The sequence below is a fragment of the Culex pipiens genome, chromosome 2 (assembly GCF_016801865.2).
Source record: "Culex pipiens pallens isolate TS chromosome 2, TS_CPP_V2, whole genome shotgun sequence".
Classification (NCBI taxonomy): Eukaryota; Metazoa; Arthropoda; class Insecta; order Diptera; family Culicidae; genus Culex; species Culex pipiens.
Genome location: NC_068938.1, coordinates 105,297,220 through 105,320,974, shown reverse-complemented (window position 1 = coordinate 105,320,974; position 23,755 = coordinate 105,297,220). Strand labels below are relative to the sequence as shown.

The window sequence follows — 23,755 nt, the reverse complement described above, 5'->3', positions numbered from 1 at the left end:
GTGTCAGAATCGAGGTCAGAATATATTTTAATTTATCGCCGTTAAAAATACACATACAATTTATTGATTTCTGTTTTTTGTGTTGTTTTTCTGTCTCTGTTTTTTTTTGTTTCCTGTTTTATAATTTCTGTTTTTGGTTTATTGTTTTCTACTGTTTTATTGTTTTATGTTTCTCGTTTTTTAGTTTCCTGTTTTTTTTTTTTAATAATTACTGTTTTTGGTTTTGTTTTAGTTTAAATTTTCCCTTTTTTTTAATTTTCTTTTTATTGTTTTATGTTTTGATTTTTTTGTTTCCTGTTTTTTAATTTCGGTGTTTGTTTTTTTTTTATTAATGTTTTTGGTTTTGATGCTTCCTATTTTTTCATTCTCGCTTTATTTGTTTCCTGTTTTTCAATTTCTGTTTTTGGTTTTTTGATCTAAGTTTTTGTTTTAATTTTTCTGTTTTTGTTTTCTTTTTCTGTTTTGGTTTGGTTTTTTTGTTTTGTTTATTTTTGGTTTTGTGTTTTCTTTTTTATTTTGTTTTGTGTTTTTTTTTTAATTTTTGTTTGCTGTTCTTTTGTTTTGCTGTATTTTTTTTTCGGTTTTGTTTTTTATTTGTTTTCTGTTTTTGGTAATGTTTTTATCTGTTTCTGTTTTTTTGTTTTTCGTTATTTGTTTTTTGTTTTCTGGTTTGGTCTTTGTTTTCTGTTTTTTTGTTTTTGATGGTTTTATGTTTGATGTTTTGGTATTAATTTTTATGTTTTCTGTTTTTCGTTTTTTAGTTTCCTGTTTTTCAATTACTGTTTTTGGTTTTATGTTTTTTGCTTTTGTGTTATTTTTTCTGTTTCTGTTTTTGTTTCCTTTTTTTTTTGTTTTCTGTTTTTTTTTATTGCGGATTTTTTCTTCCTTGTTTACTTCTCTCTTGTTTTCTGTTTGTTTTTTTTTTTGGGGTTTTGTTTTTTATTTGTTTTTATCTGTTTCTGTTTTTTTGTTTTACGTTATTCGTTTTTTGTTTTTTTTTATCTATATATATTTTGGTCTTAGTTTTCTTTTTTTTTCTTTTTATTGGTTTTATGTTTGATGTTTTTTTGTGTTTTTGTTTTGTTTTTTTTTCTGTCTCATTCTAAGGAATGGCTAATTAAATTTTCACCCAAATGATGGCAAAGATGGTTATTTTACCCGAGAAAAAACTAGTAAAAAAACGCTGCTCAATCTTCTGTCTGAATGTATTTTTTTAAGTATCGTTAAGAGTACGGTAAATTGGGCTAATCGAGAATACAGTCTTAATAGATGCAGCAGTTTTTAAAGCATTATAGTCTTTAAATTAGGAATTCCATGTTCTAATTTAGTTGATTTGTATCTGTTCTAACCGAAATCAATAAAAAAAATCAAAATATAGAGCAATCACCTTAGCTAAACAGCTGTTTAGCCCCAGATAACGGCAATTATGTATACAAACATTTAAAAAAATAAACAATTAAGAGGCAGTATTTGTAGATTCTGCTCGGTTTGTTCTAGAGGTCGTATCGAGGTGCTCCGATTCGGATGAAACTTTCAGGGTTTGTTTGTCTATACATGAGATGAACTCATGCCAAATATGAGCCTTCTACGACAAAGGGAAGTGGGGTAAAACGGACATTGAAGTTTGAGGTCCAAAACACATGAAAAATCTTAAAATTGCTCGCATTTCCGTAAAACTTCATCAATTCCAACTCTCTTAGATGCATTCGAATGGTCTTTTGAAGCCCTTCAAAATGTGCTATAGACATCCAGGATTGGTTTGACTTTTTCTCATAGCTTTTGCAAATTACTGTTAAAAATGGATTTTTTTAAAACCTTAATAACTTTTGCCAACAGCCTCCAACACCCATACTCCCATAGGTCAAAAGTTAGGGAATTTCATGGACTATAAGCCTACGGTATTAACTTTTTAGCCAATCGCAGTTTTTCTCATAGTTTTACGATTTTTCTAGAACAAACATTTTACAACGTTAGTTTTTGCCCTGTACACCAAGAAGACGGCACTTTTTGGTCTCAATTTGGTCATCCTCGGACAATTTCACGTAAGTTAGAAGTATCGGAGTTGTAATATTGATTTAAAAAATAATTAAATAAAACATTTTTGAAAAAAGAAATAGATCTTATTTACCCTATGATCAATACGTCAAATGCTGTATCAAGTAGGCGAAAACTTGTTTTACCCCTAATCCGACAAAATGCTAAATAATATTTTAATTGCTTCTAAATGGCATTTTTTCCAATCAAATTCAAAATTCCAACACCTCAATCTAATGTAAAATTTTCTGAGGATTCCGAATATGTCAAAATTGAGACCAAAAAGTGCCGCTATGGAGGCCTACAGGGCAAAAACTAACGTTGTAAAATGTTTGTTCTAGAAAAATCGTAAAACTATGAGAAAAACTGCGATTGGCCAAAAAGTTAATACCGTAGGCTTATAGTCCATGAAATTCCCTAACTTTTGACCTATGGGAGTATGGGTGTTGGAGGCTGTTGGCAAAAGTTATTAAAGTTTAAAAAAAAAACAATTTTTAACAGTAATTTGCAAAAGCTATGAGAAAAAGTCAAACCAATCCTGGATGTCACAGCACATTTTGAAGTGCTTCAAAAGACCATTCGAATGCATCTAAGAGAGTTGATATTGATGAAGTTTTATAGAAATGCGAGCAATTTTAAGATTTTTCACGTGTTTTGGACCTCAAACTTCAATGCCCGTTTTACCCCACTTCCCTTTGTCGTAGAGGGCTCATATTTGGCATGAGTTCATCTCATGTATAGACAAACAAACCCTGAAAGTTTCATCCAAATCGGAGCACCTCGATACGACCTGTTTCACATCGGTGAAAAACTCGCTCTTAAGTTCAAAATAAAATAAAATATATTGAATTTCATTACATTTTTAGTTAGAAAAAAAACTCAACTCAACTCTTGGAAAGTTCCTCCGTACCGAATCGCAGAATATCGTCCAACTCGTCCGTCCCGGGTCGTACAACCAAGAGGGTCACACATCGGAAGATTATTATTCATTGGCCTTTCCGGTACGCGAAAACGTCTGAAATTCGTTATGCGGATTATTATCCGAACCGTAGATGATGAGTGCGTCGTCGTGACCAAGTTGTTACCCAAACCTCCAGTCAAGATCTACAGCAGGAAGCAAAACTAATGCGCTGCCGGTGCCTTAACAGAACCTCCTGACGCAGCGTATACCTGACGTCCGCACCTTCATGGACGACGTCATCGTGTTTGGACCAGATTGGAAATCGCACGCAGCTTCACTCAAGCAGTTGCTCCAACGTTTCAAGAAGTACGGGTTCCACGTCAAAGCCGAGAAGTGTAAATTCAGTACCAGGAACACATCGTGGACAGCCGAGACATCCGCCTCGATCCCGAAAAGCTGAAGACGATTGCCACCATTCTCGCACCAACCAATGTGTCCGAACTGCGATCGTTCCTGAGCGCGGTGAACATCTACGGATGATTCGTTCGCAACCTTCAGGGGCTACGCCGCCCAATGGACCGGCTGCTCAAGAAGGACACCAAGTGGCGTTGGACATCCGAGTACCAGCAGACGTTCGAGGAGTTCAAGGAGGTGCTCCAGTCAAGCCTGTTGCTTACGCAAGCGATTCGAAGCTGCCGATCATCGTTGCAGCGAACGCGTCGAGCACTGGCATCGAGGCCGTTATTCTACACCAGTCGCTCACTCAAGGTCACTCACACCCGCTGAGAAGAGAACTCCAGGCCGTGGTAAAGTACATCCGCGACGGATGGCCAAGCAGCGATGAGTCGGTCACCAATTCCGAGGTTCTTCTCTACTTGCACCGACGGGAATCGCTGAGTCTTGTGGACGGCTGCGTGATTTTCCACAAACGAGTGGTGGTCCCGAACCAGTTCCGGCACCAGATTTCGCGGCAGTTCCATCGTGGACTGCATGAAAGCGATTGCGCGAAGTTTCGTCTACTCGACTCGATCCGGTGGCAGCATCAGTGCCTGCAGCACCAGCGCCAGTTCCTGTTCAAGTGAAGAATCCGACGATCAGGAGCAATCCGGTTCATCCGAAACAGAGTTCGAGGATGTAGCTGTAGAACCACCCGCCAGCTGGTGGAGGACGAGGACAACGCGCAATCAAGCTTCCAGGAAGATTTTCCAACTGCTGCGCCGCTGTAGTATTTATTTACACCACACCTGTTTGATTATTGGACACATAAATTAGCTACTCAGCAAAATATAAAAACGAATTTTTAAAATACTCACTGAATCTGGCGGCGCAAACAAAATCCCAGCAAAGCCCAAAAAAAAAACATCAAAACCCATTTGTCAATCTGACATTTCTGGGATACGTTCACTGAGTGCCATTTGTCAAATTGACATTTCTGGGATGCGGTCACAGAGTGCTGCAACAACGGCAGCACTGAACGCACTCCCCAAGTGACAAATCATGCTACACAAAAATGTATCTGGTAATGTCAAAATGAAGTATTTCATTTACCGCGGTAGACACCGGTGGATAATAATCAAATTAACAAAAGCCCTCATGTCTCAACTTTTATATTGAAATTGATAACTGGATCTATCTTGTGATTAATTGTATTAGATTTTATTTTGATTATTTATTTTGATGTTCATTTTGATGTTTGACACTTAGACATTTTTCAAATATATTCTCAGAATCGTTAAAAACAAATATATTTCAAATAATCTGCTTTCCAAAAAATCTGCCAATCTCAGCTGATACATTCCATTCGTCCAATTCGAAAAATCCTCATCAAAACTCGTCTCCGCTCCAACTACACAAACCACACGCGTAAAATTGTTTCTGCTCAAACTGGACACCACCAAAGCAGCCAGCCAGCAACTTTAACCACTTTAACAACAATCGTACTCAGCATGTTACCTCTCTGATTGCTTCACCACTACCACTCCACCACCCGACCTTGAAGCTAACAACTACATTGTTCTGTGCGAAGCTTTTTTCTCTGTTTCTGTTTTTTTTTTTCGTGTAGAGCTTTCTGGCAGTGCCTAATGTATCTAATAACATGTTTAATGCCTTAAATGGTCTTGAGTGGCGCGCCAGCTCGAACGAGAGAGCCCCACATTTTTCGGCCCGATCATCTGAGCGTCACTACTCTTTTGCGGTTTTGGAAGGAACAAGCTGAAGGATGGATGGAGGCGACAAGGAGACAAAGTGAAGTCGTAATGCAATCAGTCAATTGTAACTGGCACAAGGAGCTGTCGGAAACCGTGCGGGATTCCATTAACCCTCAAGTGGACGATGAATAACGTTTTTTTTCAGTGGAGACTTCAACGCGCGAGTACTGGCGAACAAGCGACGAACCCAGCTCTCGTTGATGGTTTTCCCGCAATTCGCTCGCGAAAACACCCGCCAATCGAGGGTTAGCACTCGGAACGGAAGTGCACGTGCCGAGATGAACTTGTACCTCGGTAATGTACATCCCCTGTTTGAGCTCGCACCAGGTGGCCACCGATCCGCCTGCGTTGCTTGCTGCACCCCGGGGGATGGCACGCTGCCATTACGGTACGGGGAAGTTTCTTGGGAAGCCCCAGCTGGACATGACACATGGAAAGGGGGGAATGAAGGGACATGTCCTCGCACAGCACGTGACGTGAGTGATGGAATGTGATTTGAGAGTTCGGTGTTGGAATTTGATTAGTGACACGGTTTATTTCGGCAGCTGATAATATTGTGTGAATTGTTGGTTACCAAATATGTTAATTTCAAACTTTAATGATTTTGCAAATTCTGTTCTTCAAATGTTTACGTCAAACAACCTAAGCAGATTCTTTTGTTTCCAAGATATTAAGTCAACAACAACCACACGTGTACATCTCAAGCAACACCCCTTCTGGCATCACAACTCATCGAAAGTTTTGAATGTACAACCCATCGCATCCACATCTCAATTGCTCATTAGTCCTCCATCGAGCGTGAAACCATTGAGCATATTGCCCATTATGAGCTTTTCTTTATCCACACTCTCGAGCAACAACAACAACATCGATCAAAAGATCCACCCTGATCAGCTCGCGAAGCAAAAAGCCTTCTCCTCCTCTCAATTACGATTACTTTTACAATCATTCAATAACTGTAATCAGCAAGTGGTGATGTTGGAGTGTTTCACTTTTTTATTACAACTCAACTTTACTTTTTTCTCTCTTCACTTTCGAGCCCAACCTAAGAGGTGTGAAGAACATAATGTAATTTTACATGGTCACACCTGATTGAAGCTTCAATTCGTAGGATAAACGCACCCTCTAAATTCACATGAATGTCGCGGTTGTGGCGAATTATGACCATCATCATGGCCTGATGAAAATGAGCCTTCTGTTGGACACGAATGTGGCAGCTTCGTTACTTCTTTTTCGCCAATTCACTCATGCAAATTGCCTACCATTGCTCTGTAAGTAGGCTTCAAGTGTGATTGCAGTGAGTTGTGTGGCCGGTGTTCCACTCACAATTGAAAAACGAAAATGTTTTGCTTGGAAGGATGTCGGTTGGTTGGTGGAAGGGTGGGCTTATTCTCTGCTGTTTTTCCGCTGAAAGATTGCTGGCAAACGTGAGATCATGGAGGATTAGACTTGTTCAAGTTTATGAAGGCTGCTCGTGTTTTTTTTCAAATGTTAAAAACTGTTATTGTTATTTGCAACGGTATTGAAGAATTCGACGACGTTTTGCCTTTGTTACTAAAGAAAGGTATAGGTTTTACTTTATGGCTGGATGTCATTTTCATCTTCGTAAATATTACGATTCAGCATGAATTTTCATCGGAAAAATCGTCAAAAAATCACACTGCATCGATTTTCGTCGCCATGTCGACAAGTTGTCAAGTTGAGCTTCGAATACTGGCGCAAGAATGCTGGCGCATATATTTTGTGGCTCGACTTATACTCGTTTTGTAGTAGCTTGTCTACCGATGTTTCCTACAACAGGTAAGATATCTTAGCTTTTCATTTTTTTTGCCCTGTCTGTTTTTGCATAACTGCCCAATGTTTATGCAAAAACTTTTGTGACATAGGACATTCATCCGGCTACAATCAATTTGTTTCCCGTGTGCTCCTGAAATCGCCTTAAAGTAGACTTCATTTTTTCGTGATTTCGTAAGTTTATTTAACAGAGTTCATTGGGTTCCAATATGAGCTTTCTAAGCTTTTCATTGTTTAAATTGTATTCAAAGTTTTCAATGCTCGCGACGCCAATGGCTTTCTACCTAAGGTATCGCGATTGAGTGTGTAGTAGTGGGTTGTAAATATAGCTATCTCTGACTCTCCCACTTTCGTAAAAGCTGATTGGCAAGCTTTCCTGCACCGAGCGGCATACGCGGTTCACTTGTACCTCGGTTTTGCTTTGCGCCTGCTTTGTTCGGTTTTTGGGCTCGTACCAAAACTAGAAAACCAAAACCGCGGTGTGCGTCGTCACTGGCGCATGGGAAACTTGCTATGCTCGCGTTTGTTTTACACGCTTGTTTGATTAAGAATATGTACGATTAAAAATATTCTTTTGATGAAAATTGCGTTTTGTATTTCTTTTGGAAAACATATCATTTATAATACTTTGCTTTCATCATAAGACTTTCTTTTGTGCTGACGTTATTAATAAACAAAGTCGATAATTATGATTTGAAAGAAGTTCTACCATTGTTATATTCTTTAGTAAGAAAGGCTCTCTCTTACCCCAGGTGGGTTTAAATCGGGTTTTTCCGCTAGGTTCGCTGTTGTCCCAGCGGTGTTATGAATGACAGCTCGCATACAGTTTGAGTAGTTTTAAGAGAAAAATGCGTTTATAATGAAAAATCAAACATTTTCAGAAAAGTGTGGTATTGCAAAGTGTGGCAATTTCGCTAACGATCATAATGCTTGGTGATTTGTGACTAATTAAGACTGGTATTTTATTTAATCGATTTTTCTAAAAAGATGATCGATATTTTGGATAACTTGAGTTAAATGTGGCAAAAGTTGAAAGTAATGATCAAATGAAATGTGAAAGTGTTTAAATATTACTTTTCTACCTGTTTAACCAAAGTGTTGTCCTTAAAAATGCATGATTTATACAACATTCGATTCTTTTATGCGATTGCCACACTTTACAATAACTTTTATTGATGTTTAAAAATATTTAAATCAAATAAATATCAAAAACTGCTAAATTTTTTAATATTTTCAAGCATGCTGTCATTCCGAACTTAGTCGCGTAGTGCTTCTACCCACCACCAAGATACGTGCACGTTTCTGTCGAATCACTCAATTATGAGTAAATAATAAAAAAGTATTAAAATGCTTCTAATTTGTATTGTTAATTTGGTGAATATATTTTTGTGTACATGAAGCCAATAGCACTCGAAATGACATTTGAGAAGGGCCTAAGTTATTTAAATATGATTGTATTTTGTTATTTAAAAATTACTGTAACTCGAAGCCGTTGCGGTCAAAGACAAACATGTAGGAAATTGGACGGAATTTCAAAATATATACACTGAATGAATAATACACGCCACTTTTATGAGAATTTTTGATTTTTAAGTTAGAAAATTAATTTTTAATGTGATGTCACGATTTTTTTCGTTCAACATTTCTGAGGAAATAGCCAAAGATGTTACAAAAAGACTCACGAAAAATGCAGGATGGTATAACTCTCCTTAAAAAAGCATTCACAAAAACTATTTTTTAAGAAAAGTGGTATAAACGTAAAATTTTTCAAAAATCGAACGCGGGAATCGATTCTCCAGACATTTTTACATTAAAGTCTCCATATTGACCTTTGTCCAAAGTCCAATCCTTGTGAACTTACAGCGGTTTTGATTATAAAAATGTTGAAAAATTGGGTTTTTGATGGTTTTTGGAAATTTTTATATGACAGAAAATATTTTTGAGTCTCGAAAATATTTTTACCGTAAAGCTCGTACAATTTTCCATAAGTTTCCCCTTATTTGAGCTGGAATTGCTCTATATTAGCAATATTAAAAAGTCAGTGTTGAGCATAGCCAAGAAACGAAATCAAAAAAGGTGCTTTATATTCGTGTTAAAACTAGGCTAAATCGACCCTCCTGAATTTGAATCTGCTGATATTTTTCGCCTATTCTCAACTGCAAACTTCAACGCATTAGTAAATTTTCAAAATTGAAAATTTTGAATTTTTCTAGTTAGAGTCTTAGCAATATTCCATCCCAGGTAGAAAACTTGTTTTGAAAACCATTTTAGCAACTATTGTTCATTTTTTTTTTTAATCAAAAAACGGTTGAAAGAACTGTCATGGGACTTTAAACTGTTTTTACAATTTTATTATTTCATTTATTTAAAAAGTTGAACATTAAATCGTGGAAGTTTAGTCTCTGCAAAGAAATATTTGTTTAGACAATTATTAACAATATCGTACACACATTTATACCCCGTCTGATATTTTCTGAAATAAATATTTGTATACATATTTTTTAATTGAGTTTCAAAATAATTTGCTATTGTTAATTTTTTTTATGGGTGATATAATTATAAAAAGTTTACTTTTCTTAATTTTAGATGCAAAATTATGATTGCAAAATCAGAAATGTCTTCTCATTGGTTTTCTTAATATATTTTTCGGTTTCCAGAAAAATACAATCACTTTTCGAAAATTTAAAACGAAATAAAAAAAAATGTATGTAAAAAATCTCAAAAAAAAATCCAGACGCAAAATATGATTTTTTTTTTGCAAATCCGCTTTGAAACTGTGAACCTTTCCTGCACCTACTTTTTTTAATATAAAAAAAAAACTGAAAAAAAAACTTGTTTTCGCAACTTGTTGCAAAAACTACTATTATGATTTTTTTTCAGTATTGCAAAAAATGTGGTATGGAACTCGCTACAAAACTCGGTTTTTCAACACTTGTCGTATTTATCAAACTCGGCAGAGTATCGTGATGATTTTTTTATTACAACATGTTGCTCAAACTACTGTTAAAAAAAGGTAAATTCCATTTGCCAAATGGCTTCTTTCATCAAATGATTGTAAACAATATAAATAAACACAATTTTCTGAACATTATGAAGGAAATGTTTTCGTAATGGTCATTTATGAATATACTGTTTATAAAAATCAAAAAACAGTTTTTTAGTCCAATAAAACTTTAACTGGCCAAATCTCTAAAATTGCGCTATTTATCAAATTTTCTGGAAATAACTTTTCGATTGAAAATTGGATTTTAAATTTAAAACTTTACTTTAAATTTAAAACGAACTTTAAAATTTCAAAAAAAAAGAATGGAATAAGTCAATCGACAAAAACTTTTTTTCATGTACCCATTTACCTATCGAATAATTCTCAAAAATTCATTCAAATGATACATATTTCCGAATATTTACAAATATATTTTTTTGTACAGACAGAAGGTGGGGCAAGTGTAACAAGCTAAGGAAATGTTCGTTAAAACCCATTAAAAATCATGATAATCATCTTTTAAAATTATTGATTTTTCGTACGCTCTACTCAACTAGTGGGGCAAGATAAACAACCGTTGGGGCAAGAGGAAAAACAACATGTTAATTTGCTAACAATTGAACTGTTATCACTTAAGCACATCATATTAGAATGTGTTTGAAACGATACTTTCATTTTTTGATGAAATAATAATATTTAGTAATATTTTGATAATTTTACGAAAAAAATAAATTGCTTCGATAATAAATAGTAAGTTTTCATACTATGACTACATTTTGTATGGTCAATTTACTTAACAATTGTGAATCAGTTTTTAAGTACTCTTATGTATTTATTTCCCAAAATAACATGTTGTTTAGCAATTCGTATTTTTTCATACTTTAAATCCATATGGTACACTTGCCCCACCTGAAAAAGATTTTTTAAATGCTCTCAACAAAAATAATCAAATGATAAATCATACTTTATAATAGGTGCAAATCATTGGTAGGGACAATACTGATCTAGAAAAAATTGCATTTTGATAAAGTTATTATAAAATATTATAAGAAAACAGAGGTATTGAAAAAAAAACTTCACTAAATCTTTACCCCGTGGCGTTTACGTCGTTTTGGCGGTTATGTGGCAGTAGAATCAACTAATTGCATTGCTGTTAACAATTCCTCATATTGGAAATATTGGAAATTGCAAGAATAACGATCATACGAGCGATTGTTCCTCTTGCCCCATATGGTCGTCTTGCCCCACTTTCCCATAATGGCGTCTTTGGTCATAAAAAATACAGATATGGTGGAGATTCCCTCATGAGCTTTTTCCTCATAAACATTTATATCAATATCGAACCAGTCTAATGCGAGGACGTTCCCCCACATCACACAACCAAAGGAAGCGGTGAGAAGCTTCTTCAAGTTGTGCAAAAAAAAATGAGCTTTTGTTCAAAGAAAACATCGCACCACACCGGATTTTTTAAGGGACACAAACAATCCAACCCGGCTTTCCCGTTGTGGAGGGGAAAGCTTTTCAAGACGAGCTGTAACAAAGCCAAAAACATGGCGATTTCTTTGGTTTTTTTTGCTGTTTGGTTTGTCAGCTCATCTCTTTTGAGGCCAATTATTTCCAGTGTGTGTTTGTGTGATGGAAAAGTGGAAAACGAAAAAAAAAACGTAACAACACTCACCGAGGAGGGAAAAACGCTCAAAATCAGTGTTCAGAGCCTGGAAGGATAACACGCGACTAATGAAGGGCTTTAAGCTGGGATTGTTGCATCAGCAGGGGAGGTGGGTTTGGGTTATGATGCATCATGCGATGTATGGGATGCTTTCGGGCTAAGATTCCCCTCCGTAATTTACTTCATTATGCTGTGCACTTGTTACGGGCACAGCCAGCAGTGAATCAGAGCAAGTTTCTTACGTAATGGATTTGGTGGGGGTCCTTTTGAAGAATGGTGTTTGTTTGTTGGTTTTGTTTTGGAATTCAAATCTGCAAAACAAATCTCAATTTTTTTTTCACAGGTCGACCGAAATTATTCTCGGATTTTTCCAACTTCTAAAACCTCTTAGTTCCAAGCACTTCTATGCACTTCATCATATTGCATCGTTTGTGCTACTGATTGCACTTTTGATTGCCTTGCCACGTGTCCTTTCAGGAAAAATATCAAACACGGGAGAATGTGCTGAGCCAGGACGTTCTGTATCAGATTCATTGCTTATCGCGCGAAACCGATCCAGTTGCAATCTGCTCTCCAGTTTGGTCACTACTGTTCGAGTGATTCTAGCAGCTATCACAGGTAACAGTAGCAACCTAGGTTCACGTGTCCTTACAGGGGACATTCGGGGTCAAACAAGGTCTGAAGATTTGTTCTGAATATTCAAATTTGGGATATTTTTATCTTTTAATTTTCAGAACAGAATTCTTCTTTCTAGAAACTAACATAGATTCAAGATATCAACGCAACGTCCCGTTTAACCCCAACAGAATGCAATTCCCAAGAAGTGCACACTTCACTCAGCTAGCTGTTCAAGTGCATGATACTGGCCACTTGTCAGCCGAAACCAGCCAGCGTGTGCGCCACCATTTCGGTTTGGATTGCCACTAGATTAGAGCAGTCACAACTGCTAGGCGGAAGCAAACACAGACCTGCTACTGACGATAACGGCTGGATTGCACAACAGTCATGTGCCAAGTACCATGCAACTCCACGCTGACTCAAGCCACTTGACGTGGTTGTGCTGCGTTGACGAACTTAGATTTTGAGAATTTTAAGAAAAGACGCAAATAACTCCATGCAATATTGCCACACTACATACAAAATTTTGACTAAAAAATTTGATTTCGCGAATCAAACCACGTCAAAAGTGCGCCAACAAAGCACAACCACGACGAGCTTCTCGTCGGCGGTTGCCGGCTAATGCAGCCGTCAGTTTGAGGTTAGAACCGCTCTAAGTCGACTTTGTCGTCATCGATTTGCGTCAATGCAATTTGCTCTCGAATCAATTCAGCATCCTCTCTCCTTTAGACTTTTGTCAGTCTGTGGAGAGGAACTGTCGCGAAATGGATCGAATTGCAAATACCGAGGGGGTTGGGAAACGGAGTTGTCGTCGTCGTCTAATGACAGCTGAGTCGAATTGGTCGTCTAGCGGCGACGACATCAACTCGGCTTACGACGGACACAGTCTCACAGAAAAGAGTCGAGTGAGCTGGTTGAGTCGTTGTTGGCTGGCCCGGCTGCCGCCGGCGAGATAATAAGCCACTTCAGAGTGATTTCACAATTATGCAATCGCGATTTGAAGCTAGAGAAGGAAGCACCGCCGGTTAAGGTTGGGGCATGCTGCAGTGCAGTTGATAGTGCTGGTTTAGCACTAATAGAAAGATTTAGCTAATTAATGACCAAGACAACACTTTTTAAATTCTTGCTGGGAGATGGTGATTTAAGCGAATTTAAGACTAGATTTTGATTTGACCAGATTCTCATCACCATTACAATCGTCTATTGTTGGCCTGTTCCATCACATTTGCACATCAGACGACAAGGATAGGCGATTTAGAAGATGGGAGTGTTGATGCTCCATTTTTTAATAGGGATATGGGAAATTCTCCAAGCTATCCGAAAGAAAGTTTCGCTTGGATTTGGATGGTTTATGGACAGGTGAATGGTCTTAGAAGCCACCGCACCTATTCGTCCCAGACGACGATAACAAGTGTTTGCTGTTAAAATTCTTGATGTGTTCTACATTCTAATGCAAAAGCATTCAATTCTACTTATTTCTCACGGAAAGGAGTTCCATCTAAAATGTGCCAATTCAAATAAGCTTCAAACAGAATTTTTTGGCTAATTTATCAAAATTTTAGCTTCAACTACCAATCTAAATGACCTGGAAATTTCGAAAATTTTGACGAAAAACTTGCTTAAAATAAGCATAAAGCTTTCTGTCATTTTTGTCGCGTTTGTGTTTTTTTTCGTTTTTGTCATTTTTATCGTTTTTATAGTTTTTTTTCGTTTTAATCGTTTTTATCGATTTTGCCGATTTTGTCATTTTTGTCACTTTTGTCATTTTTGTCATTTTTGTCATTTTTGTCATTTTCGTTATTTTTGTCATTTTTGTCGTTTTTGTCGTTTTTGTCTTTTTTGTCGTTTTTGTCTTTTTTGTCGTTTTTGTCGTTTTTTGTCGTTTTTTATCGTTTTAGTCGTTTTTGATGTTTTTGTTGTTTTTTGTCGTTTTTTATCGTTTCAGTCGTTTTTGATGTTTTTGTCGTTTTTTGTTGTTTTTATCGTTTTTGTCGTTTTTTGTTGTTTTTGTCGTTTTTTCGTTTTTGTCGTTTTTGTCGTCTTTGTCATTTTTTTTCGTTTTTGTCGATTTTGTCGTTTTTGTCGTTTTTTCGTTTTTGTCGTTTTTGTCGTCTTTGTAATTTTTTTCGTTTTTGTCGATTTTGTCGTTTTTGTCGTTTTTGTCGTTTTTGTCGTTTTTTATCATTTTTGTCGTAATTTGTAATTTTTTGTGGTTTTTAAGAATATTTAAGGTTTATTGTCATTTATTGCCTTTCTTACAAAAGAAATGTTTAAGGTTTACTTTTGGAAAAAAACGCTTTTCTCAGAAATCTTAAAAAAATCGTGCACGGCGAGGATTCGTCCCAGGAAAAAATCCTATTACTAAATTGAAGTTTAGGATGCGCTCTTTCGATTGAATTTTGGTCCGAAACCTCGGAACAATTTTTATGTTTCAGATTTGTAGCCGTGGGGTCTGAGACGAACATTTTATTTTTCGATTCACAATTTTCGACCAGTAAATGTGGTCAAAGCCATTTTTAGAGGTATTTTTTGGACTATTTTACAGATAACACTATCAAATTAAAAGAATTCAGTTTCAAACAAAAAGCCATTCGAAAACATGCGCCATAAACTGCTTGGGCCCAAAATTTGAAGCTTTTCCAAAATGTATTTACAGAGATATAGCCATATTTTTGTTTTTCGTTTTATTTTTAACCTATTTTTTCTATTAAATTTTCGGTTTTATACAGAATCATATACTAACATCAAATTCGAAGTCCCGGCACGTTCTCGCTCGAAAGATCGACAAGTCGTCAAGTCGAAGCATAAACGCCAGCACATTTACGCTTGCGCGTTTTACGCTGCGCGTGAAAGTGTTCTTTTTGGCTCACGGCGTCTTTTTCAGGGGGGTAGTATTTTTTGAGAAATAGCAAGAAAACTGTCATATACATATGAAAGTGTGGAACATCCCCGTTCATTTGCGGGGTGAACGAAAATCTTTGGTCGGGAAAAATCAAAGTTATCCTCATTTGAAGTTTTTGAACTTTTTTCCTATGGGGCGAAATTTCGTCTATTTCAATTTAGTATTGTTATAAGTCTATATGGGCATGATTTATGGTTCAGATCATATGATTTCTTATGGGAAATGATGTAAGGAACATTTTTCCTGAAGCACGCAAAGTGATTGAAAATAAGGGAAAAAAGTTATAAAGGTTTTATTGAAAATTTGGGAGATTTTCTGATAAAATATCACACCCCTTTTCCAAAAAAACACAATGTTTTCAATATTCAGATCATTATTTCGATGAATTCTTTTTTGAGAAATGTTTCTGGGCCCATTGAGTATATAAATCACTACAGAAAAGTGTAATTGGTTGGGTTTAAGCTCAACTGTATGTCACATTTATGAATTTTGGATTTCACCGAATCAACATATTTTTGTGTGTTTTGGTTATAAAATGTACCGTTTACATTAAATTATTACTTTTTATTTGTGAGTACATGGTCCACATCATATGTTTTGTATCTAATTGAGACATGCAGTGTAAATACAATCACAGGGTTTCTATTTCTATGCCTTTTGTTAATTTGTATTTCCATTTGGGCTATATTATTTGTATTGAAACTTCAGAGTTGAACTTGCAATTATTGGTAATAACATAAATATTGCGTAAAAATCATTAAAAAGTTTAAATGTATGTAAATCTATTAATTTAATCTCAAATAATAGAGCATAACATACTAAACAATCTAAATTTGAAACAACGAACAATACAACAATTAAATTGTTTTGTTAAAAACACACACAAATAATTGATCTTTTTATTCACAGTGGCCGAATGGTTACGCAGTACGCTTTGTAAGCGGATGATTCTGGGTTCGATTCCCATCTGCTCCAACTTTCCATCGGATGAGGAAGTAAAACGTCGGTCCCGGCCTTGGTTGTTAGGCCGTTAAGTCATTCCAGGTTTAGGAGTCGTCTCCATGCCATAAGTACAAAGATCACACCAAACCAAGCCTACTCCGGTGGAATCGCTGGAGGCGATTGGACTCGCAATCCAAAGGTCGTCAGTTCAAACAATGGGGTAGAAGGTTCCTTGGAATAGAAAGAGGTTTGGTGCTCTCCCTATTCAAGCCTTCGGACTTCTAGGTTCGAGCAGAAACTTGCAATAGAGACCACAAAAGACCTGGGGGTCGTTAATGTGGATGGTTTGATTTGATTTTGATTTACAATATTATCACCTGACCTCAAAATAAGTACGAGATCTCTTGTGAGGTTTAATAAGACTAATACAAATTTGAAAATCTAATGGAAACGGTACATTTTATAACCAAAACACACAAAATATGTTGATTCGGTGAAATCCAAAATTCATAATTGTGACATACAGTTGAGCTTAAACCCAACCAATTACACTTTTCTGTAGTGATTTATATACTCAATGGGCCCAGAAACATTTCTCAAAAAAGAATTCATCGAAATAATGATCTGAATATTGAAAACATTGTGTTTTTTTTGAAAAGGGGTGTGATATTTTATCAGAAAATCTCCCAAATTTTCAATAAAACCATTATAACTTTTTTCCCTTATTTTCAATCACTTTGCGTGCTTCAAGAAAAATGTTCCTTGCATCATTTCCCATAAGAAATCATATGATCTGAACCATAAATCATGCCCATATAGACTTATAACAATACTAAATTGAAATAGACGAAATTTCGCCCCATAGGAAAAATGTTCAAAAACTTCAAATGAGGATAACTTTGAATTTTCCCGACCAAAGATTTTCGTTCACCCCGCAAATGAACGGGGATGTTTCACACTTTCATATGTATATGACAGTTTTCTTGCTATTTCTCAAAAAATACTACCCCCCTGAAAAAGACGCCGTGAGCTTCTCATAATAGATCGACAAAGTGCATTAGCGATACATATTTTTTCAAGTTTGTCATAGACTAACATTAAAGACTGAGTACCCTTTATATTTTTCTTATAATGTAAATTCAATATGTGTTTCTTAATTAAATTTTAATACCCTGCGACCTATAATGTACATCTGAAATTAAAAAAAAATGGTATTCGAGGTTTAGCCTAAACATATTCGAAGCATTAGGTCAAATTCACACTGGGTGGTATCATTATTTTCTGAAAAAATAATTACACCAATATATTTCTCGGAGTTTCATCATTTGGTAAGAAAGGCTCTGGTGATATTAAATCGTTTTTTTTTTGTTTTTGTCGATATTTGTAATTTTTTGACGTTTAAAGAATTTTAAAGGTTTATTGTCGTTTTTGTAGTTTTTTGTTGTTTTTTTGCCGTCTTTCGTCGTTTTTTTTGTCGTTTTTTGTTGTTGTTTTTTTTGTCTTTTTTGTCGTTTTTTGTCGTTTTTTGTCGTTTTTGTCGGTTTTTTTGTCGTTTTTGTCGATTTTGTCGTTTTTATCGTTTTTGTCGTTTTGTGTTATTTTTGTCATTTTTGTCGGTTTGTCGTTTTTTTGTCGTTTTTTGTCGCCTTTCGTCGTTTTTTTGTCGTTTTTTTGTCCTTTTTTGTCGTTTTAGTCGTTTTTTCGTATTTGTCGATTTTTTGTCGTTCTTGTTGTTGTTGTAGTGTTTGTCGTTTATGTCATTTTTGTCGTTTTGGTCATTTTTGTCGTTTTTTGTCGTTTTTGTCATTTTTGTCGTTTTTGTCGGTTTTTGTCGTTTTTTTTGTCGATTTTGTCGTTGTTGTCGTGTTTGTCGTTTATGTCATTTTTGTCGTTTTTGTCGTTTTTTGTCGTTTTTGTCATTTTTGTCGTTTTTGTCGGTTTTAGTCGTTTTTGTCGCTTTTGTCGTTTATGTTGTTTTTGTCGTTTTTGTCTTTTTTGTCATTTTTGTCGTTTTTGTCATTTTTGTCGTTTTTTGTCGTTTTTGTCGGATTTTGTCGTTTTTGTCATTTTTGTCGTTTTTGTCATTTTTGTCGTTTTTGTCGTTTATGTCGTTTTTGTACTTTTGTATTTTTGTTTTAACGGACATAAGCATTTTGTAACTGAAATCATTGTTGCAATTTAAGTAAAACATTGACATTTTTGTTTTTAGTTTTATAGGATTGTTCAAAATAGTTAATTGAAGTTATAACTTCCATTCAATTACGATAGCTCTGCACAATAAACAATATTTTCTGAATTGCATGCAATCCAACCATTTCCATCAATGATGTAATTTCTAACAAAGTTATAACCTCATCTCTCATGTTCGGTTGAAGTCACTCGGTGTATGCGGATGTAGCATATGGCCAATGAAGCCACAGCCAGTACCGGTGCCTTGCACAAGATGGAACAGTTCCGACAAGAGCATCAGGTTGGCTACCGTTCCAAGGGGTTGTGTTGAACGCGGTGTTCTACGTATTCTCGCTAGTTGAACCTGAAGCCACCTAACGGTGGCTCGTCGCAAGTAGCACTCTTTATCCACGCGGCTAATACACCTTACGGTAAACATTTGCATTAGCGCTAGAACCATCATCGTGTTAATCGCACTACTCGCTCTCCTGCTCTAACTCTCCGAGCAATAGTGTACTTTCCAACTCTTTACCTTCAACAACCGTGAGCTGGTTGTCTAACAACACAACTCGACGAACGGTAGGAACAGAACGGAACAAAAAAAACGCGAAATCAACAAAACTTATAATTTAGCGAGTGGAACAACAATAGCTACCTCAAAAGTAGCAGAAGCAAGCAAAAAAAAAGTGAAGAACGATTCTCTTTCTCTCTTGATCCTAAGGTTCTGAAACGTGAGCACTGAATATGATGAGGAGGTAACAGAAGGAACGAGTTTTAGAACGGGAAACAAAAAAAAAAGAAAATACGAAGCTCCAACACACATCCATCAAATCTTTAACCAGCTTGTTACAATTTTACCACTAACATACACATACTGGAACACGTGTGTTTGTGTTCAGAATGTAGTGCAACATATGATACCGTACATTAATTTATTTAAGAATTTGAAAAATTGAAGTAAAATTTCTTCAAAAGCTAAAATAAAAAAAAAATCAATTAAATTAATTAATAAATAAATAATATAATTACAATGATTACTGAGCGTTGTTTCCACACTACGAAACCACACACGCGTTCGCTGGCTTGAAACTCGACAACAAAAACAAAATCGTGTTAAGGACCTAAGCAAGGTCGATGGATTGGGACGGATTCACCACCACCGCCGAAGTACTCTCTCAGCTCGAGTCGAGGGTGTGAGTGACTATCGGGAGTTCTGTTGTTTGGACAGGAACAGGAACTGGGAGAACTGCAGCATTAATATTAGGGAACGGGAACTCAGCATGGGACTACTTGGTGTTGGTGATGAAGTAGGAACTCACCTGGAAAGAAGGAAAAGATTGCAGTCAGTGCACGAGTTGAATGAGTTAACAAATTGATAAGTCAAAATGTTGATATGAGAAGGGAAAACAAAAGTTTGATTTTGAAAAATTTTAATGGTTTTTTCTTTCTAAAAACATAAGCCATATTTTTAAATTTAGTCTTACAAAATGCATAAATGTCTACTCTCAATATCAGTATTCATATTTTCAGTTGAATGAATGAAAGGGAAGATCAATTTGAAAATTTTGAAAGAGCTATTCAGTCAGCTTTAATCAACGACTCGATTGTTGATTGCTTACTGAGTGCACCAGTCCTGATCGTCATTACGGAGAGAGCGTCAGTGAACGCACGCGAAGTTGAAACGAATGGATACCGAGCTCGACACTCAAGCAGCCACGCGACACGAAGCCGCGTGCTCTTTCTCTTTATTTTTTCTCTCTTTTCGGCTGTGCGGTGCTGCGTGGTGACAGCAATCATTTGAACGCAGTCACGCAGGTCGGAATTTTGGTTGAGTTCCAACGAACGAGCTCAGCGCGGATGATATAGGTGGTAAGAGTTAATTGACTGTGTGAGTGATTATGCGTTGCGCTCATTTGTTCATGTGGCCATTTTGCCAGTTCCGGTTAATCCGGAATTGGTCCTAAAAGAGAAATTGATTGAAGAGAAGAGATTGCATTGCTATCGTCTTTTGACCATTTTGTGATTTCTTTGCTTAAAATAAGGTAAAGTAGAGCATGAGTTTCTATCAACGTGTTATTTAAATCAAATTAAAAAAAAGCATTTTTAGAATTCAAAACCCAGCTGTTTTCCTACCACAAACTCTCAAAACTTACTATGCAGTCAAAACGTGTTGACGATCAGCACGACTTCTTTTATAATATTAAGCAACCGACATAAATTAGCAACACGAGAGGGTAAAAAAAACAAAACGTGTTCCCCAAATGCTAGCTGCAAACAAAAAAAAAACTTCCCAAAACTGGGGATCGTTTTAAACATGCATCCTTAAAAGTTGCTCAAATTCTTGCTTTTCTTTCGATTTGCAACACCAAAGAATGCTGCCTAAATGTTATTCTGGTTGCTTTTTGGGATGGGACATAAATCCTAGGTTTGAAACGGTGTCTTTTCGGAGTTTTTTTTAGTGGATGGAAAGAGAAATTCACCTAAAGGAATTCGTCTCAAGTGTGCAAAATTATAAACGTTTGAAGTGGACAAGAAGAATAACAGATTCAACTGAACTCGGCAAAATGCAAAAAAAAATATCTCAAAAGGTGCTGATTTATTGCATTCTGGATTTGTTTATGGTTTTATTGTACGGTTTCCTTAATTAATTAATTATAAATTCATTCGGGATTGGATGCGATTCCCAAGAATAGATTTGCTGTTCCTTGCACTTTGGAACTCAGCTTGAGTTCAAACTTGTTGAAAGCATTTATTTTATTTGACAATATTAGACAAACAAAATAAAAATACGATTTAATGCTTTAACCCACATAAATTCAAATCACCATCATCGACCGTGGTTTTCATTGCTTAATCAACGTTTAATTTCGGCATGTTTAACCACACCAAATAGCACCAGATATTACCATAAGTCCCATATTAAAAATCCCCCAAAAGTGCTACCACCAAGATGGGACATCCCACCGCGAAATAGCCCATTAGCTGGCCGGTTTGCGCGAAGCCTAGTCTTGAAAATAGCGATAGAGAAGCAAAAAAAAATCTCAAATTTATGCTCGCCAACCATTAGCGAGAGCTTTCGGTGGAAGGAAAAAAGTGATCACCCAAATGAATTCCAACCATCTGGCTTCAACCTCTCCCCTCTTGGCTCTTCTGCGTTTTCTTCGATGGAGCCGTGTAACATTTCGGTCAGATCAATGTACAAATAAATAACATTTTCGTTTGATAGCTGTGAGAAGCGCATTTGTTGAAAGGAGATTTTTCGAATAATTTTCTTGAAAAAGCGAATCTAAAATATATTGAGAAAAAAATAAAAAGCAGTGAGATTTTGTTTGTGACAGCTGGGGTGACATTGACAGGTTGAAGATTTTTTTTTTTTTGCAAGATGAAAAATATGAATTCAAGCAAACTAACTGGTATAGAACCATACTGACCTTGATGAAAGAGTGTTCAAAGTAACTAAGTAAGTAAAAAATTGAAAAGTGTCAAGTCAGTTAACTGTTATTTTAGAGTGTTTTTTTATCTCCAGAAGCTTTAAAATTTACCTTTTTCATATTAGAGAATTATGAAAACACTAAACATTGCCCTGATATACAGTGTAATTTAGGATTTTTAAATCCAAGATGACGGCCAACATTGCGATGATTGAATATTAAAAAAAATAATCATTTTTTGATTGTTTCGGCAATCAATTACTCAAATTTTACTAACATGGGATCACAGATCTCAAAGAAAATAAAAAAATGCGTTTTTTTGTTCTTGATTCGATTATCCGACAACATTTGGGTAATCGAGTCTGGACAGTACCATGATTTTTTTCATGTGAAGTAACAATATTCAACGAAGAGTTTTTTCAAAGCACTATTGAGCTTTACGAGAGAAAAAAAAAATATTTCAAAAGGGTAATTCTCCGCCAACTCATACAGCAGTTGCCCCAACCCCTCTTCGATTTGCGTGAAACTTTGTCCTAAGGGGTAACTTTTGTGCCTGATCACGAATCTCGTGACGGAGGGGCGGTACGACCCCTTCCATTTTTGAACATGCGAAAAAAGAGGTGTTTTTCAATAATTTGCAGCCTGAAACGGTTATGAGATAGAGCAATTCCAGCCCAAAACAGGAATTTTTCAGGTACTTTTTTCTCGACCCTCTCCGATTTCAATGAAACTTTGTAGACATGTTATCCTACGCTTATATAAGCCATTTTGTGTATATGTAGCCAGTACCACTCGATAATGACATTTGAGAAGGGCGTAAGTGTTTTAAATATTTTTGTAATTCGGAATTTAAAAATTTCTGTATCTCGAAGCCGTTGCATCGTATCAAAAAGTGGTCAGAGACAAACTTGTAGGAAATTTGACGGGCTTTCCGAAAAAAATACACTGAAAGAAAAAAACACTCTACTTTTACGAGATTTTTCGATTTTTAAGTTTAAAAGTCAAATTTGAGGGGGAGCCCACGATTTTTTTTCGTTCAAAATTTTTGTGAAGATAGCCTAAAATGTAACAAAAAGACTCAAGAAAAATGCAGGATGGAGCAACTCACCTAAAAAAATACAAAAATCATTTACTGAAACGGTTTTTTTGAAAAGTGCTCTAAACGTCAAAATTTTCACAAACCGATAGTGGGAATCGATTCTCCAGACAATTTTACATAAAAGTCTCCATATTGACTACTGTCCTAAGTCCAATCCTTGTGAAGTTACAGCGGTTTTAAAAATAAAAATGTTGAAAAAATTGGTTTTTTGATGGTTTTTGGCAGTTTCTATATGACAAACTTGATTTTTCAGTCTCGTAAATATTTTTACCGAAAAGCTCGTCCAATTTTTATAAGTTTGGCTATCTTCACAAAAATTTTGAAGGAAAGAAAATCGTGGGCTCCCCCTCAAATTTGACTTTTAAACTTAAAAATCGAAAAATCTCGTAAAAGTAGATTGTTTTTTTTTTTTCAGTGTATTTTTTTCGGAAAGCCCGTCAAATTTCCTACAAGTTTGTCTCTGACCACTTTTTGATACGATGCAACGGCTTCGAGATACAGAAATTTTTAAATTCCGAATTACAAAAATATTTAAAACACTTACGCCCTTCTCAAATGTTATTATCGAGTGGTACTGGCTACATATACACAAAAACGGCTTATATAAGCGTAGGATAACATGTCTACAAAGTTTCATTGAAATCGAAGAGGGTCGGGTACAACCGATTCCCCATTTGGCATGGAATTGCTCGATAACTTTTTTTTAAATTAAATATGTCTTTATTGAACTTTCTTATAATAATTACATTTCATTTACATTCTAAGTGGTATGGCTACATGCTCTTCATCTTTGTTGTATTTTTCGTTTTATTATTACTGTTCACATTCATGTATTTATTTAAAATTGTTTTACATTTTTGCATTGAATCGAACACATTTGGGTAAAAAATAAAAAATCACTTTAACAACTAATCCTAACTTAAAACTAAAACAAGTAAATTCATTGAAATATTCAAAATGATTTGAACGAGTAAACTACGAACTGTATTTTAAGATAAATCCTCCA

At 35.7% G+C, this 23,755-nt stretch overlaps 1 protein-coding gene across 1 annotated transcript in view; it reads right to left on the bottom strand.

The window, feature by feature from the left end:
* LOC120427680 (nuclear receptor coactivator 1) overlaps positions 1 to 23,755 on the bottom strand; it is a 340,351-nt gene that overhangs the window by 294,351 nt on the left and 22,245 nt on the right. The gene's annotated exons all lie outside the window — the stretch shown is intronic.